Source organism: Lepisosteus platostomus, chromosome 4, assembly GCF_059453375.1.
Source record: "Lepisosteus platostomus isolate fLepPlt1 chromosome 4, fLepPlt1.hap1, whole genome shotgun sequence".
Lineage (NCBI taxonomy): Eukaryota > Metazoa > Chordata > Actinopteri > Semionotiformes > Lepisosteidae > Lepisosteus > Lepisosteus platostomus.
This window is the reverse complement of record NC_142614.1, coordinates 47463403-47480543: the sequence shown is the minus strand read 5'-3', so window position 1 is coordinate 47480543 and position 17141 is coordinate 47463403. Positions and strand designations below refer to the sequence as shown.

The window sequence follows — 17141 nt, the reverse complement described above, 5'->3', positions numbered from 1 at the left end:
TATCAGGTCGTGTCTTCCCTCTACTGGAGGTCTCCAAACGTCCAGCACCTGTTCACCAGCCTCATCCACTGCTTCAATTAACAATCTACAATACTACAATAGAGAATTAGCAAATTCAGTGATCCATTAGCCAGATTTGGCCCTCCAGGAAGGTTCGTTGGTTGGCCCGTGATGAATTCAAACAGGCTCTGTTACACAGTTCTGTTTGATCCAGCCCGCAGGCTACACAGAACCGCAGGCAGAACATCTACCCAAGGTGCTCCTTCAGTCTGATGTTTCGACGATCTTTCAGAGTTCTGTTCCTTTGTTCCACTGTTCCAGCAGACTGAGGGTGATCTCAGTCCATCTCACCCCAAACAATGCAGCCACAGCCTGACACTTTCCCTGTGAAGGGCATCCCTTCATCATAATACAAGCGGCAGGGCACTGCCCAACGGGAAAACAGATTATAAGAGCCCAGGTTTCCCTTTACAATTGTCAACTTGCCAGTGCATGAAAGGTTCCTCAGGAGCAGGCCTTTTGAGCTGTTGCACCCGCACCTGAACTGTAGTTGAGTTCCTTTGATAAGCATCGAGATATCACAGAAGTGGCTACTGCTTCAAATCAGGTCCCCACCCAGTTTTGGGTAACCAGCACACCATTTGTCTCACACCCGGGTGTCCGACAGAGTGCCTTTGTCGGGCTACAAAGGGCATTAGGCTGTGAGGGCATGCAGGGCGTCCAGTGTGCTGGCAGCACCATACCCAATCATCCTGCAGCCCCACATTCTTTTCTAACCATGTCCATTTCTCTGCTTTAGAGGCCTCAGCCTGAATGTCCTGTAGCTGTCCCCTTTTCACCAGCAGAGGTTTCACAGAGGTCTCAGACTCCTTTCTCTACCAGGACTGCTCACCTGACAGCTGCATCTGCAAAGTTGTTCCCTCGAGTTACTGGAAACATTTCTTTATGATGTGATTTACACTTTACCACAGCTACTTCAGTCAGTAGCTGCAAAGCGTCTAACAGTTCAGAGACAAACCCAACATTCTTAACTGGAGTCCCTGCCGTGTTGAGGAAATCCCTATTCCTCCACCACCATCCAAAATTGTGGCATACACCAAATGTATATATAGAGTCTATATAAAGCGCTACAATTTTCCATTTAGCATATTTACAAGTTTCAATTTACAGTTTATACAGGCACAACACATAAACATGGCCCCTAGGCCACCGCATCGAGGGGTCCTGAATAATAACCCACCAGACGCTACCTCCATGCTCCTGCGCCAGCACAGCAGCTCACAACCCATTTCTTTCACTCACACACAGATTACATATAGATGATCCGTCTGAGGGAATCCAGTCCAGGGCCAGTGCCTGCAAGAAAGCTTGTTTCAAAACATTAAAAACAGTTTCTACTGCAGGGGTCAAGGCAATTTTGTCTTTAGACTGCACTACCCCACTTAAGCCAGTTCGTCACCAGGCGAGCTCGCTCAGAGAAGGCATTCACCCTGGCTTTATCATGTAGTTGGTTTTATACCCTTTTTTCCGTCCGAAGATCTAATACTTGGAGTAGCCCGGCCTTATGGATTCCCTCATTAGGTAAAACAATCACAATATCACATAACTCTTTTGAGGTAGTTCACATAAATGCTATTTCATACAGAAATTCCTTATAAATGCTGCAGGGCATCCTAGCCCAATAGGTCTGGGGTGTCCCCCACCCACATCAGTAGTTGAAACTGTACATCTTTTCCCAAGCATACTGTGACAGCTTGTATCTGCTTTAAACACAACCCGTGCCCCCCTACTCCTGTAGCCTCCTGTTACCCGTTAGAAAACTTTATATCACATCTTTATGCTGTTTTAGTCGAAGAACAGGACAAATGTGCTCCTGTGTCCCGCCGTTACTGCACACTGTAAGATTATTTCACTTTTATTTAAATCCTGAGATAAACTTAGGAAGGCTACAAAGGGGCTTATTAGTTTAAATCTATTATTTCACGCAAGGCTCTCGTTTCAGCTTCTGACATGTTCTTTAATTGAGATATCAGCCCCTTCTGACCCTCACTATCAGTAGGGTTATGAGGGGGACCCCTTCCCCCTCTGTCACTCTGTCTTTTTGCTTTTAACAATTGTCTACAGGCTTTATAAAAATGGCCCGGTCTATTACAATAGCGACACACTGGCTGTTCCTTTTTCTCCTCTTTGGGAGCTTCCATATCTCCCATTTGCAGTGCTCGCACTTTAGCATACATGCTTTGCTCTATCTTCCTAGCTTCGCGAGTTATTAAATCAAATCTGTCTTCGCTCTCCGCAATGTCAGGAGAACGTAGCTGCACATGCTTGGCAACATCAGGTTTTACTGTAGCAGTCTTGGAGTATAATAAATGTATCTAATGTGAATCTGTTTTAAATTTGCACTATTTCTTCTTTTTGTAACCTGCATCAGAAATAAAGTATACAATAAGCATATTTTGTTCCATGTAAAGGTTCGTATTACAATTGCCACTAAATCTTACCGCAAAGCATCATTTTATATAGACTGAAATGCAAAAATAAGTGAGATTATCATGCAGAAAGTGTGTTTGCAAACTTTGAATTTTTGACCATTTTTGATTGACAGGTACATGGCTAAGCAAAAACTGCAAAATTGGGAAAATTTATTTGTTGAGGAGACAAAAAAACACCTTTCCTGGAATTTAAAAGGCATCTGAAAGCACAGAAAATGCATTAAAACATTTCCAGGAGTGTTTAAACCCTAACCCTAACCCTAGCTCGGGTACTTATAGAAAAAGTTTCAAAATCCCGGCATCAAAACACTGCTAAAAATGTTACCCAAATGACTCCAGATCACTCAGAAATACTTAATGTAGCAGTCTTGGAGTATAATAAATGTATCTAATGTGAATCTGTTTTAAATTTGCACTATTTCTTCTTTTTGTAACCTGCATCAGAAATAAAGTATACAATAGGCATATATTGTTCCATGTAAAGGTTCGTATTACAATTGCCACTAAATCTTACCGCAAGACATCATTTTATATAGACTGAAATGCAAAAATAAGTGAGATCATCATGCAGAAAGTGTATTTGCAAACTTTGGATTTTTGACCATTTTTGATTGTCAGGTACAGTAACCTACTCAAGCAAATTTGTTTTATTACTGTGGAAGTATCTTCATTCACTTCCTTTTCATCTGCTAACCCGGAGTATTCTATCCATAGAATTATAAACCTTTCTGTAAAATCTGAAACATCCTCACTTTCCTTCTGCTGACATGCTGTTACTTTTCTCCAATCAGTTTTCGGTGGGTAATGTTCTTTCAAAAATCTCCACACTAATTCCCACCCTTCTCCCAGGTTCTTTCTTTCAGACACCTGTTTTAACTGCCCTGCCTTTCTTTCACCAACTCTTCTCAAAATCATTGCCGCTTCTATAGGTCTAATCCCATATGTATCCTTTCAGTCTTGAAGTGCACTCCAGGTTTGCTGCATGCCTGACTTAGGGTGAGGCACTTCTTTAGCCCATCGGTCTATATCCTCAGGTTTGGATTTGTACCCGTCTTTGTCTTCTGATCTTTCACTACTAGATCTCTCAGCCCTGCTTATACCCCTAACTGGGCTCGGAGACTCTTGTCTTTTCCCTGTAAAAACGTTATGACCTGGGGGTTGCCAGGACCCGTCTCTATCTCTATCATATGAAGTGTCTTCCCAATCCGACCCCCCTTCTGGATACGGCCAGTCGGGATATCTGTCCCAGTCCTCATTTTTGCCTTTTGAAGGTCTCAGATCTGGATATAATTTAGGTGTTACATTCACATTACTGCATTTCCCTAATTCGTTCTTGAGACGTTCTATTTCTTCTTTTGCTTTTTCTTTTTCACTGTATAGAACTTCATTTCGTTCTGCCAAAGCTTTTAGCTTCACATCAAGACATCAAAAACAATTTAGACATCAAGAACCATCAAACATAATTAGTAATTGTCTTCATCAGCATATGTACTCTGTATACAGTATATAACTGTATTTTATATTAATTTAACTTTTATTCCAAGCATCTTATTCTGTTCTAATGCTGTATTAGGCAGTTTTCACAGGCAGTGACTGTAAAATGTATTTAATTGTTCAAGGATTTTCCAAAGAACTTGTTAAAACCTCCACCTTGCAGCTACCCCTCAGTTCACTCAAATGACTGGGGTTCGAGACTGCTTGTCTTTTGGCCAGGAGGCTGGCTGCCTACTAACCAAATGGGTTAAACCAAATGTTTCTAGGTAGTGTTTTAACAGAAAGAATACGGTTCTGGATCCCGAGATGAAGTTAAACAGAAGAGTTTACTGCATGCAAGGAACAATAAAGCCGAAGTCTTGTTTCCCGCAAGAAACAACAAAACAGAAGTATTGTTCCAAGTGTCGGTACAAACTTTTAGTTTATATAGCCCTTCCTTGCCACTTCTGATGTCACTCGTTATTATAGTAAAGGGGGGAGGTCATGTGTTTGGCCAGTTTACAGCCTTTTGGCCAAATGTTCAGGGATTAACTCCCCAGGGAGTTTCCTAGCTCCCATCTGGAATCCTTATCAGTTAACCCCCTTCCTGCCATAAACTCCAGCCTTAGAAGTCTAATCTTCATGCAGAATGGACTTAAAATAAACCTCGTCTTCACATCTTGTTTCTTACTTCATTCCCCCCTTATAAAATATGGCATACGTCAGTACTGCCTATTTTTTACACATACAATGTCAGGGCAGATCTTTCCTTTCTAGATGTACGGGCATGCATTACCATGACATTGTGTGTTCCACGGTTACAACAAGATGTGATTGATGTTTTTGTACAAGTGATAGTTACAATTATACATTTAAAACAATCCTAATCCTACAAATAAATAAAGTCCTATCCCAGGACCCAAATGCAGACCTCAGCCATGTGGAGATCTATCGTCAGGATCTTGGAATAGCAATATTGACCCAACTCTGATTATCATTTTTGGCTGATAGATATGACAACACCAGGAATGTATTGATACATATTCCCCAGTAATGCTCCTCAGGCCTAACAAGCACACTGTTGGTTCACCTTACGAAGCATCAGACACAGAAACAGTAACAACATCACATCATTCACTCAGTCTCTGGTGCAGTGGCTCGGTGACAGTGCAATGCGTGGATCCAGCGATCTCATCCTGTCGCTCAGATGGCAGAGTCAGTAGTTAGTGGCACTTGTTATGGTCCCTCCCAGCAGGGTTGCAACGTCTGGCAGGGTATCTCTTCTTCACCCACACCCACTCGCCAGGTATCCGGTCATGTCTTCCCTGTACTGGAGGTCCCCAAGCGTCCGGCACCTGTTCACGAGCCCTGTGCAATGCTTCAATTAACAAACCTACAATACTGTAATAGAGAGTCAGTAAATTCAACAGTCCGTTAGCCAAACTTGGCCCTCCAGGGAGTTTCTTTGGCTGCCCGTGATGATCTCAAATGGGATCTCAGTCTCACAATTCCATTTGCTTCAGCCCTCAAACTGCACAGGACCACAGGTAGAGCATCTACTCACGGTGTTCCTTCGGTTGATATTTCCCTAGTTGGTCTTTCAGACTGTGGGTGATGGGGGCAATGTAACTTCCACCTCACCCCTAGTGATGCGATTACAACCTGGCACACCTTCCCAGTGTAGTATGCCCCTAGATCAGTATCCAAGGGGCAGGGCAGTCCGCACCACGGGATCATCTTTGTCATACACCTGGGTATCCGCCAGCATGAATTTCTGGCTACAAAATGGCATTAGGCTGTGAGGGCATGCAGGGCATCTGGTGTGCTGACGGCCCCACATCCCATCATCATGCAACCCCACATTCTTTTCACATTTTTTCTAACCACATCTATTAGAGGCCTCAACCTGAATTCTCCCTTTTCCCCAATAGAGGTTTCACAGGGGTCTCAGACTCAGACCCAGGATTATTTATTGTGTCATTTACACCTTACTACAGCTACTTCAGTTGGCAGCTGTAAAACTACAAATGAGATCAGAGACAAACCCAGTATTCTTAACTGGAGTCCCTGCCGTGGTGAGAGAATCCTATTTTTCCATAGCCATCCAGAATTGTGGCCTACATGCAACAAATACATAGATTATATACATATACAGTAACCCTTTAACATCTTTCTTTTTACAATCTTCCATCAGTGCTCTAAACTGGCTTGCTGTGCAGAGGCAGTGGAGGGGCATTTTCCGGTCGTTAGCACCTCGAATTCTGTTGCAACAGCTCAGCCTGTTCTCTGTTCTCCCTCATGCGCCAGACCCTTCAGTAAACAGTATTACATTTTCTTAAATTTTCACGGTCCCCCACCCTTTGGCTACAGCATCTAATGGTATAATAGTATCCCACCGGATGGTGCCTACCTCCATGCTCCTGCGTCAGCACAGCTGCCCAGAACCCATTTTCCACACTTACATACAAAGGAATGGTTGGTCCATCTGAGGAAACCCCAGTCTCAGCACCTGTAAGAGAGCTTGTTTCAAATTATTACAGGCGGCTTTTGCTGCTGGAACCAAGGCAATCCTGTCCTTGTACTGCACTTCCCCCTTAATTAGATCTGTTAAAAGTTGTGCTCACCCCGTAAAAACATTGCACCCAGGCCCTGTTAAAATTACACAATGCTAGACACAAAAGGGCCTTATCATAACTGCTTAATATTAGACACTCTAAACCTGAAGCAACTCAGACTTGTGGGTTTCCTCGTCAGGGGAAGCACTCAGAATACCATCAACATACTGAGTGATCACAGTCAGTTGAAGCCACGTGATACCCTGTTCTGGATAGTCATTACTTGTAATGCTGCATAACATCCCAACCCAACAGATCTGGGATAGAACCACCCACATTCGCATGATAAGTGCACGTAAATGGTAGAATCAATGTTAAAATCTGGTACTCAGGAAGTAAAACTCGCTGCCCCAATAGTCCTGTGGCCTCCTTCCGTCTCCCCATATACGTAACTCTATAGCACACTGTGAAGTGAGACAAGCATGACAGAAGTGCTCAAGTATCCCATAACAGAGAAACCAACACACCATTAACAGTTCACTTTAGGTTTAACCCCTTCTACGCACTGGACTGGGACAGACTTAGGGAGGCTATGAGGGATTTACAGGATCTAATCTTTAGGTAAACAAATCCCTCACAAGACTGTTTATTCTCCCCAGACAAAGCTCTTAGCTGGGTGATACATGTTTCACTGTTCTTCCCTGTCAGTTGAACCACAGGGTGTCACGATTATAGCTCCCCCTCCTTAAGGGTGCTCCAGCCCTTTCACTCAAGACTTTATTCTGCGCACCTGATTCCTATTCCTATTTGTGGGGGCTGGAGTGGAGAGTGTTGATAAAGATAGGTTGTTGTTCAAGCTGGCATCTTTTGTGGTTTTATGTGCTTCAAAGCAGGATTGTGAACTTGGCAAGGGAGTGAACAGAGTTGACAACACTGCTCGAACTCTATAAAGATGACAGAGCAGTGTTTATCATTTTTTCACTTTCCTCCACCGTGTCTCCTTTTGTGTCTTGTCTTCAGGTCCAATAACTCCCCTCCTTTAGTAGCAAGACCTCGCTTGGCTGGAATCCCCTCCAGTAAGCTGATGGCTGCTTCCAGAGTGGAGGACAGCCCCAACCAAGGTGCTGACAGCTGGAGCTGCTGGCCTGTCATTTGTTTGAATGAGTTTGCTTGTGTGTATGAGTGTGTGCTGAGAAACCAGCCGTGAGAGTAGGCAAAACTGAAAGTAACCTAGTAGCTCTAGGTTTGAACAGTACAGCACAGTAGAGATTGAAACTTCCTGTCTGCTGGGACTCAGTAAGAGTTATAGAGATAAAGAAGATAAAGACCTTGCCGATTATTCTTCTCAGTCAGTTCTTGCATTTGCCCTCCTTGTGTTGAGGTTGGTGTGTATGTCAGAGCGTCTGCTACTGTGGGCTGTGGTGTTGTGAGATTGGTGAAAAGGGTGACAGTTCTGAAGGGTGTTTTGAGAAACTTTGACCTTGTTTTCTAGGGGTGACCTCAGATGTGAGTGTAGCGGGACAACAACTGACCTATTGTAACGGGCCTGCTGAGCCTGAGGAGGACAGGCTGATAGTGGTGTCCCCACCTCCTGCCAGACCCCTTGGCAATGTGTCCCGCAGAGTGTCCAGAATCCCCACATGCGAGTCGGCTGCACCATTGGTTAAGATGTCACTAATGATAATAGGGACTGGTACCAGAGTTACATCCAAAACCTCACTTGTAACAAAAACTGTCTAATGGCCTGTGAAGAGGAATTTATTATAGACTTGACACTATTCCTTTCTAACAACCCACCTTCATAACTGTACAAAACGAAAATAAACTTACCTTTTTATCCATGATACAGGATTCTCCAGCATCAGGGAAAAAAAAAATGTATTACTGTATACTTGGTTCTGCTCTGTCTTTTTAAACTGCCTTGCATCAAGAAAAGGCTCTTCTGCTGCTGCTGATGTGGTAAAAACATTATGTTTCTAACATTCGTTTTCTTGAATGTTTTTAGGAGTCCTTTGGTAAAAGTTTAGAGGCTAGTAAGACTGGCCCCACTGTTCTTTCTCCTTTCTTTCATCTTGTTCAGTTTTTATTAAGTGATCATAAAAATTGAGGAACATTGATAATGGTAGTTTGGATGATTTTTGACAACTGCAGTTTTGATTCCAATTTTGGTGATAGTGATACTATTGATTACTGTTAAGTATCAGACTGAGGACTGATTGCCTATTATGAAGACTGGTAGAAGTTACAGTCAAGTTGGTTTGCACAATCTTGACCTCCATGTGGTGAAAGAGCAGGGGACTTGATGTAGTGTTTTAGCAACAATGGCAACTTGTTAGGAAGACTGCCATCCTGACTAACCACTAAAGCCTTCACAATAGACAAGCAGTCCTCACCCTTTATTCTTCTTAAAGGTCAAGTGGAAATATAGTTTCCTCTCAGAACGTTATGTTCAGACAGTATGTGTAAGCCCTGTCTGTGTTCTTCAGGGGAAGCCAGGGAAGGACCTTCCAAGAGCTCCTCAGAGCTTCTCAGATGTGCTCCACAACCTGCCGCTGTGTCTTCAATGGGATTGAACCCGTGCCCCCGATCTCTCAAGGAACCAAGCCCTTGCCTGACAGGGACTCAGGAAGGGCCGGCCAGACAGGGCGCCCCTTGGAGCGCCCAATGGAAAGTAACCTGCAGCTTTATGGAGAAGAGGAGGCAGTGGACTACGAGGAGGTCAGAACACACCAGTGGTGGACATCACAACATTCTTGCCTGTGGGGTTGGGGATCACAAAATTGGCAGCTCTGTAAAGATAACTGTCAGAGCAGTGCTGATTGTTATGATTTTTTTCATGTCTGCAGTTCCGATAACTCCCCTCCTTTAGTTGCAAGGCCTCGCTTGGCTGGAATCCCCTCCAGAAAGCTGATGGCTGCTTCCAGAGTGGAGGACAGCCCCAACCAAGGTGCTGACAGCTGGAGCTGCTGTCTTGTCATTTGTTTGAATGTGTTTGCTTGTGTGTATGAGTGTGTGCTGAGAAACCAGCCGTGAGACTGGGCAAAACTGAACAGTAATTAAACATTACAGCTTGGGTTTTGAATGGGGCACAGTCTGTTTCAGTTTTTTCTTTTCTAGACTAGATTATTGCATTTCCTAGTCATTTTCTTGAGTGAAAAAACTGTCTTTGTCCACAGAAAACACAGTTGCTGTTCATTATTGCTGCCTACTGGGTCTTATTTAGAGATAAAGAAATAAAGAATAACACCTGCCTACATTTTTCTCAGTTCATTTTGGCATTTGTACTTCGGCATGAGTGTCAGTGTGTCTGCTGCTGTGGGTTTTGACAGGTGAAGGTTGTCGAGAAATGCGGACTTTGTTTTGCAGGTGTGACCCCGGATGTGAGTGTAGTGGGGCAGTGGCTGACCTATTCTAATGGGCCTGGTGAGCCTGAGGAGGAAAGGCTGACAGTGGTGTCCCCTCCTGCTGCCACACCCGCGGGCCGATGGCCCCGCAGAGTGTCCAGAATCCCCAGACGTGAGTCGGCTGCACCATTGGTTAAGATGTTACTAATGATAACAAGGACTGGCTCTGAAGGATAATTAGTTTTTCTGAGGAAAAACAAAGGAAAATTGACTATTAAGCCTTGATTCTTTGTTAAATTATGTGTTATGTGATGCATTATGTGATAGGTAGTCCACAAAGGAATGATAATATCAGATGGGAATGCAGGCTTTAACTAATCTAATGTAGTCAATGGGACTCTGGATCATGATGATAGAGTTTTTGTAGTCAACAAATGTGTAACATAGGCAGAGATGTGATATTTTTAAAGTCATAACAATTTGTTGGTGTAATTTCTGAGCCTCAATTTGGTGAGTTGCTTTCAGTCGAATCTGGCTATTATCACATTATTATTTTAATATTGTTGCGTCCATTTCAGTGATGCCTGTCAGACCATGTAATTAAATCATATATTCCAACTCACTAACACTTTAAAAATAAAACAGGTGATGCAGTTATTAATATTGGTTCTGAAATATGTTCATATGTTCTCAAGAGCTCAGTGCAGGTCTAAGTCTCAGGGCCATTGCTTTGGTCACTTTGTCTCTATAGGAGTGTTGGGGAGCTCCACTCGAGTTGCTTCTCAGCAGAGCCTGATGTCGTGCCCTGGGCAAGGCACCAGCACTGGCAACACAAGTGTCGAGTCCCTGGCGCGAGTCTATGGGCAGGCAGTCCAACAGAACAGTCACCCCCAGGTCGAGGAGGTGAGTAAGAGGCCTTTATTTCTCTTTGCTTTTGTTTTGAGTTTTTTACAAACAAAACTTTTGAGTTTGAAAATGCTCTGTAGGTCTTTCATTTTTGTGTTTCATCAATGTCTTAGTTTTTTATAATACCTTCTACAGTATATTTATTTATAAACACTTCACATCAAGACATCAAAAACAATCAAGATTGGTAATAATGTCTCCATCAGCACACGTGTGTACTCTGCATACTGTAATGCCATAGCACACAAGTGTAACTACAGTATATTATGATCAAGTCCTGTCTACGTACTGACCTAATATTCACAACTATAGTATTTGAAGCCCTATACAGACAGTATTCTGGAATAGAATATTAAAGTATTTTAGATGTAAAAATACAGCCTGGAAAGGAATTGACCCAATAATAACAAACAGCAAAAATGTGTTCAAGGGTTCACTATAAAGGAAATAATAATGATACAGGACTAATATGTTTCTTTTCCAACTATAATATATTTGGTATTTGAAGGATTTGATCATTTTGGGACCAGCCAGATTGCTTACAATGATCAGGCACAGTTATTTATCTCAGAAAGCTCAGAAATTAAAACATTTTTAATGTTTTTGTAGACCTTGGGGTTCAGTATATAGGAAATAACAATGAAACAGGACTAATAAGTTCTATTTTCATCTACAGTGGTATTTGCATCTTCGGTATTTGAGGGATTTGATCATCTTGGGACCAGCCAGATTGCCTACAATGATCAGGCACAGTTATTTATCTAAACATTTTTACATTTTTTGTAGACTCTAGTGGATAACTTGTGAAAGCCTTTAGCATGCTTTTAGAAAACACCTATCAAATCCCTTGCATGGCACTTTCATCTATGTACTGTACTTAATTTTATAAGCAGCATTATAAAGTTGCTGTCATATGGCTGTAAGTTATGTTACAGCAGCAAAATATAGAGGAAACTCAAAATAAAATGCAAGAAGGCTTGCCAGATATAGCAAACTATGGAAGATATTAACTGACGTTCGGGAGGGATAACAATGACAAGTCAATCTCACACAGCTGTTCCTAATCACCAGCATTATAAAACTAGCTACATACAGTATACTGAACTCCAACACCTCCCTTCGCATTTATCTCAAACATTCCTCCTACACCCCATCTCCACCTTGCAGCTACCCCTCGGTTCACTCAAATGACTGGGGTTCGAGACTGCTTGTCTTATGGCCAGGAGGCTGCCTATTAACCAGATGGGTTAAACCAAATTTTTCTAGGTAGGTATTGCTAGCATTCACAAAACATTCAGTTCTTGGATGTTGTTGTCCCTAGTGAAGTAAATGTTATGAACAACTCTAATGGCATCCAATAATAATAATTGTAAGACGCAGTACCCAAAAATATATAGCATTTATGGAAGTGTTTTTAAATTGTGTTTGTTTCTTTAATGATTGTGATTAGACTCTGAATATACTGTATTTGTACGCGAAATTTGTTTTATACTGTACTCCCCTAAAAATACACACAACAGCAACCAAGTCCTGAGGGTGACAAGTAGTTACGAAAGTGTTTTGTTCTTCTCTTTTTAGAAAACGTAAGTGAATTAAATCAGATCTGTTCTGTCAATTTGTATGGATTCTTTTTTTACACTCCAAGTTGTTTATGCTACAGATGATATATTCTTGTGCAATTTAGTTTTAGCTGAGATCTGAGCAGCTGATTACTCTAAACACTATCCTATCACTATCCTGTTCCCAGGGTGATTTTTTGCTGGCTACGCAATTGCAATTTCAGTTTCTAATTTGCTAATACTGGCACTGACATTGATATTGACAATACATCAGTACTGTTTTTTTAGGTGGAGCAAGTACAAGTAAATGTATATGTATATGAATACTATGAATCACTATTCAATGCTGTGAAACAATTGATGTCTTGGGGTCCTACAGTAAATATATCAGAGGACTGAAAGTAAAAACTTTTACCAGGACTGGTCCAGCTGGTCCCAAAACTGTGCTGAGCCTAGATTCCCCAGGGTTGACTTGTGCTTGTCTGTTATTACAGCAGAAAGCAAACCTACCAGTAACAGCCCACAAGATGGGGCACGTCCAGGACCAGAAGAGGAGCGCGGGGAGTGTTAAGAAACGCCTGCGCATGATAGGAGGGATGGATCTGCAGAGGAGAGGGATAACGTCATTTTTCTGCCTCTGAACAGTACCCCCCATATTGCAGGTCAGATCAGCATCTCCCTCACATCTGCACTGATTTTCTCACCTTCTTCCACCACTTTCTTTCAAGGTCAGGTTTTTTCCTTCTTCTAGAGCTTTTTTACTGATACCCTGAGGCAGAAGCCTTTCACGATCTGGTTTAGTCAAATCAGTGGTGACCAAACTGATCACAGAATGTTTCCCCACTCTGTTGTGACCTTTAGATGAGCTGTCCCCTGCCCTTAAAGGGAAGAGGAGAAATGGTCCAGAGCACCCTGGGCTGCGATGCTTCTCTAGGCCTGAGCTGACGCTCACCCAGAGCCTTCAGTTTCTGGCCTCTGACGACTGGTAGGCATAAAAGAGTACAATCAGCATCCACCTATTCCGTTTTCTATGAATACAATTCTGACTAGGGAAAATACAGACCTTGTTGCCCATAGCTCTATACAGTTAGACCTCTTTCCTTGTCCTGGTTGATGTATTTCTTTCTGTTTACTGAATTCAGGGAGAGGAAGGTTGACGGACTGACCTTCATAAGGCGTCTGTCCCAACACCACCCCGCCATCCTGATCAGCAGACTGCATGATGTCTCCCTAGAGCTTCTGCAGGAGGTGTGATTTCTCCAAAATATTAATTGTTAATTTGGATGATTGCTTTTCACCGTTTTTGTATCCATTTGACCCATTTATAGAGAATGGTTCAAGAGAGGGGTACAGACGAGGCTCTGCAGTGCTAACAGTGGTTTGCCTTTCCCCAGGTGAAGAACTTGCGATCAGTTGTGTCTAGGATGGCAGTGATGTGTCTGGGAGACATGTTCACCTACCTGCAGAGAGGGATGGACCCGAAACTGAGCAACACAGTTAAGGTGCTGCTGCACAAAGCCGGAGAATCCAACACCTTCATCCGACAAGGCGTAGACAGCACACTAGACTGCATGGTGCAGAGCTGTACCCCTGCTCGTGCAATCAACACACTGCTGAATGGAGGTCTGAGGTGAGGGCAGAAATATACAGAATAGAATAATACCCAGAATCTTTGGGTCTGACTCCAGGAGCTATGAAGGGTCATTTACGTTTCATGGAGCTTGAAATCAAAGCATGTAACAAAGAATATTTACTACAATGCTAATATCCATTCATTTTCTAACCACTTTCTCCAGTTCAGGGTCACAGGGTAGCTGGAGCCTATTTCTGCAAACAGCGGATGTAAATCCGGCCAAACCTTGGACACAGACACGTGCACACTCACACCAGAAACACATGAGAACACACAAGCAGATAGCACCCTACGTCCAAAATTGAACCCATTGGACACTGCGTGGCAGCAATGCTAACCACTGCGCCACCATGCTGCCATACAATGCTAAAATACTTAACAAAAATGTAAAAACAACATTAGACGGTGAAATACAAACTTTTATCATTTTAAAAGAAATCTGGTTAAGCACTGGAAAATGAGGTCCTCATTGGCAATGGTTAGGTCACAAGCTGATATGGTTTCAGTCAAAGTAACAGCTCAGTAATATACAATACACCTAAACTCCAGAGTGAGGGCGTGTATGGCACATCACCTGGCAGACCTGGTGGAGAGGATGGGCGCACATAACCTCCCCAGGGACATCACCAACTGCATCCTGCCTGCTGCCACTCGGCTGGCACAAGACGACTCTCAGGAAACCAGGTACAACCTCGCGTTTTTCCAAGATGGGTAAGATGGTGATTTCCTTCAAGGAGCCAGCTTTGCAACTCCATAGTGCAATGAGTCTCATGCAAAGATTTGTCATTTCAGACACTTTGGACAGCGGTTGCTGTCTTCCCTGAAGCACCGACTTTGAGCAAAAGGTACTGTCTGTGGTCTGCGGTCCTGTATTTTACAGTACAGCTCTAATTTTAAAACGGAAACATTTCATTTCCTTTAAATTGAAAATGTAGGTCTAAAATGTCTAAAATCACAATCTACATTCACAAACACTTAATAGGGGACAATATACATCATTAATAGTCAGACTGTTTATTTTGTTAAAATGAATATTACATGTAGTATGTGCTCTAGAAACTTATAGATTATAGATATTAAATATTGTAATACTTTTCTACCAATGCATTATTTAGGTTATTCTTTTTACATTTATAGTACTAAGCACAAAAAAACTAATTTGGAATATGTTTAGCTTCCAATGTATTTAAAGGTATCACTCACTAATTAAAAACTACTTTATTTTTGTCAATGTATGTTATTCATAATCAGTGAATGAATTAGTCATTACTGAATTGTGTGAAAGATGAAAAATGAAAGTACTGTGGCAGGCCTGTTCTGGTACACCCTTAATTAAATGCAGGTGGGCTGGAGCTTGAGGCTCCCAGTGATGTTGCTTGACTGATTGATGGATGTATTGTATTCTGTATGCTTCATGCACATGATCACCCAGCCCGTCTGTCTATCCTGGTGCCAACTTCCACCTTTACCAACTCTCCCACCTTTGTGTCTGTTAGACTTCCAAGGGGAAGAAGAGACTTAATGGTGAAGAATGAAACATCACAGTGAAGACATCAGAAAGAGACAGAACTTGCGTTATTTGTGTTTAAACTATTCTCTGCTGTTTCTTGGTGGTTTCAAGTGCTTAATAAAGTCGTTATTTTGAAATCATAATTGACCTTGCTTCTCCATTCTTTATGTATTGCCTGTGGCTCATATGCCTTAGAATGTTGGCTCAGTACTTGTTCAAGCACATCACGGAAACTAAATGCAAGTACAGCAATACCACTGCATTTATTTCTCCACTCTTTCTGTACTGTATGTATTGTAATGCTGTAGTTATTTCTAGACCTAATTTCTGCCTCTTAAGACAGTGTATGAAGTTAACTCGATGTTCTGTTATTTTTAAGTTAAAAAATTAAGAACATAAGGTCTCCCAATGTGAAGAGCTCATTTTGTAGATTGCACCTAAATGATACAAGGATCTAATCCAAATATTTGTTGCAGGCTATCAGCTTCAGCAACGCTGAAGTACTGTAGCTTGTTCTTTACTTCATGGTTTTAGATGCACTTCCTTTATCGTTTCTACTTTTACTCCCAAGTTTGATTTACTGTTTATTATGAAGATGTCTATGGAGTTAATATAGTCCTGATTCCAATTTATCTTGATCATGTCCTCAGCTCTGACAGGGACAGAAGAAAATCTTTTTGTATAGCAACTGCTAATCGTGCAGGAGCTCTCAATGTGCCTGGTGTTTCATACATATCCTGTAGCACTGCACACACACAGCCCACTTCATCTCCTCAAGCCCTGCCAACATACTGTTGCCCATTAATAACTCACCAAAATCAAAACGATCCTCAAAATCAATAAAACAATACAATGATCCCCAAGGCCAGTCTTACTATCCTCTAAACTTTTACCAAAGGACTCCTAAAAACATTCATGAAAACGAATGTTAGAAACATAATGTTTTTACCACATCAGCAGCAGCAGAAGAGCCTTATCTTGATGAAAGGCAGTTTAAAAAGACAGAGCAGAACCAAGTACACAGTAATACAATTTTTTTTTCCCTGATGCTGGAGAATCCTGTATTACGAATAAAAAGGTAAGTTTATTTTCGTTTTGTACAGTTATGAAGGTGGGATGTTAGAAAGGAATAGTGTCAAGTCTGTAATAAATCCCTCTTCACAGGCCATTAGAGAGTTTTTGTTACCACTGAGGTTTTGCATGTAACTCTGGTACCAGTCCCTATTATCATTAGTGACATCTTAACCAATGGTGCAGCCAACTCACATGTGGGGATTCTGGAAACTCTGCGGGGCACACAGCCAGGGGGTCTGGCAGCAGGTGGGGACACCACTATCAGCCTGTCCTCCTCAGGCTCACCAGGCCCATTAGAATGGGTCAGTCGTTGTCCCGCTACACTCACATCTGAGGTCACCCCTACAAAACAAGGTCAAAATTTCTCAACACCCTTCAGAACTGTCACCCTTTTCACCAATCTCACAACACCAAAGCCCACAGTAGCAGACGCACTGACACACACAGCAACCTCAACACAAGGAGGGCAAATGCAAAAACAGACTGAGAAGAATAATCGGCAAGGTCTTTATCCTCTTTATCTCTATAACTCTAACTGAGTCCCAGCAGACAGGAAGTTTCAATCTCTACTGTGCTGTACTGTTCAAACCTAGAG

The 17141-nt window shown here is 42.3% G+C and overlaps 1 long non-coding RNA gene across 1 annotated transcript; it reads right to left on the bottom strand.

Annotated features, from left to right (window-relative positions):
• Positions 1-11242: 11242 nt before the first annotated feature.
• On the bottom strand, positions 11243-17139 carry LOC148673288 (uncharacterized). Its single transcript, XR_015935977.1, has 2 exons — positions 13790-17139; positions 11243-12931 (listed from the first exon to the last, which is right to left on the bottom strand). It is a non-coding gene; the product is annotated as an uncharacterized LOC148673288 (long non-coding RNA).
• Positions 17140-17141: the final 2 nt, after the last annotated feature.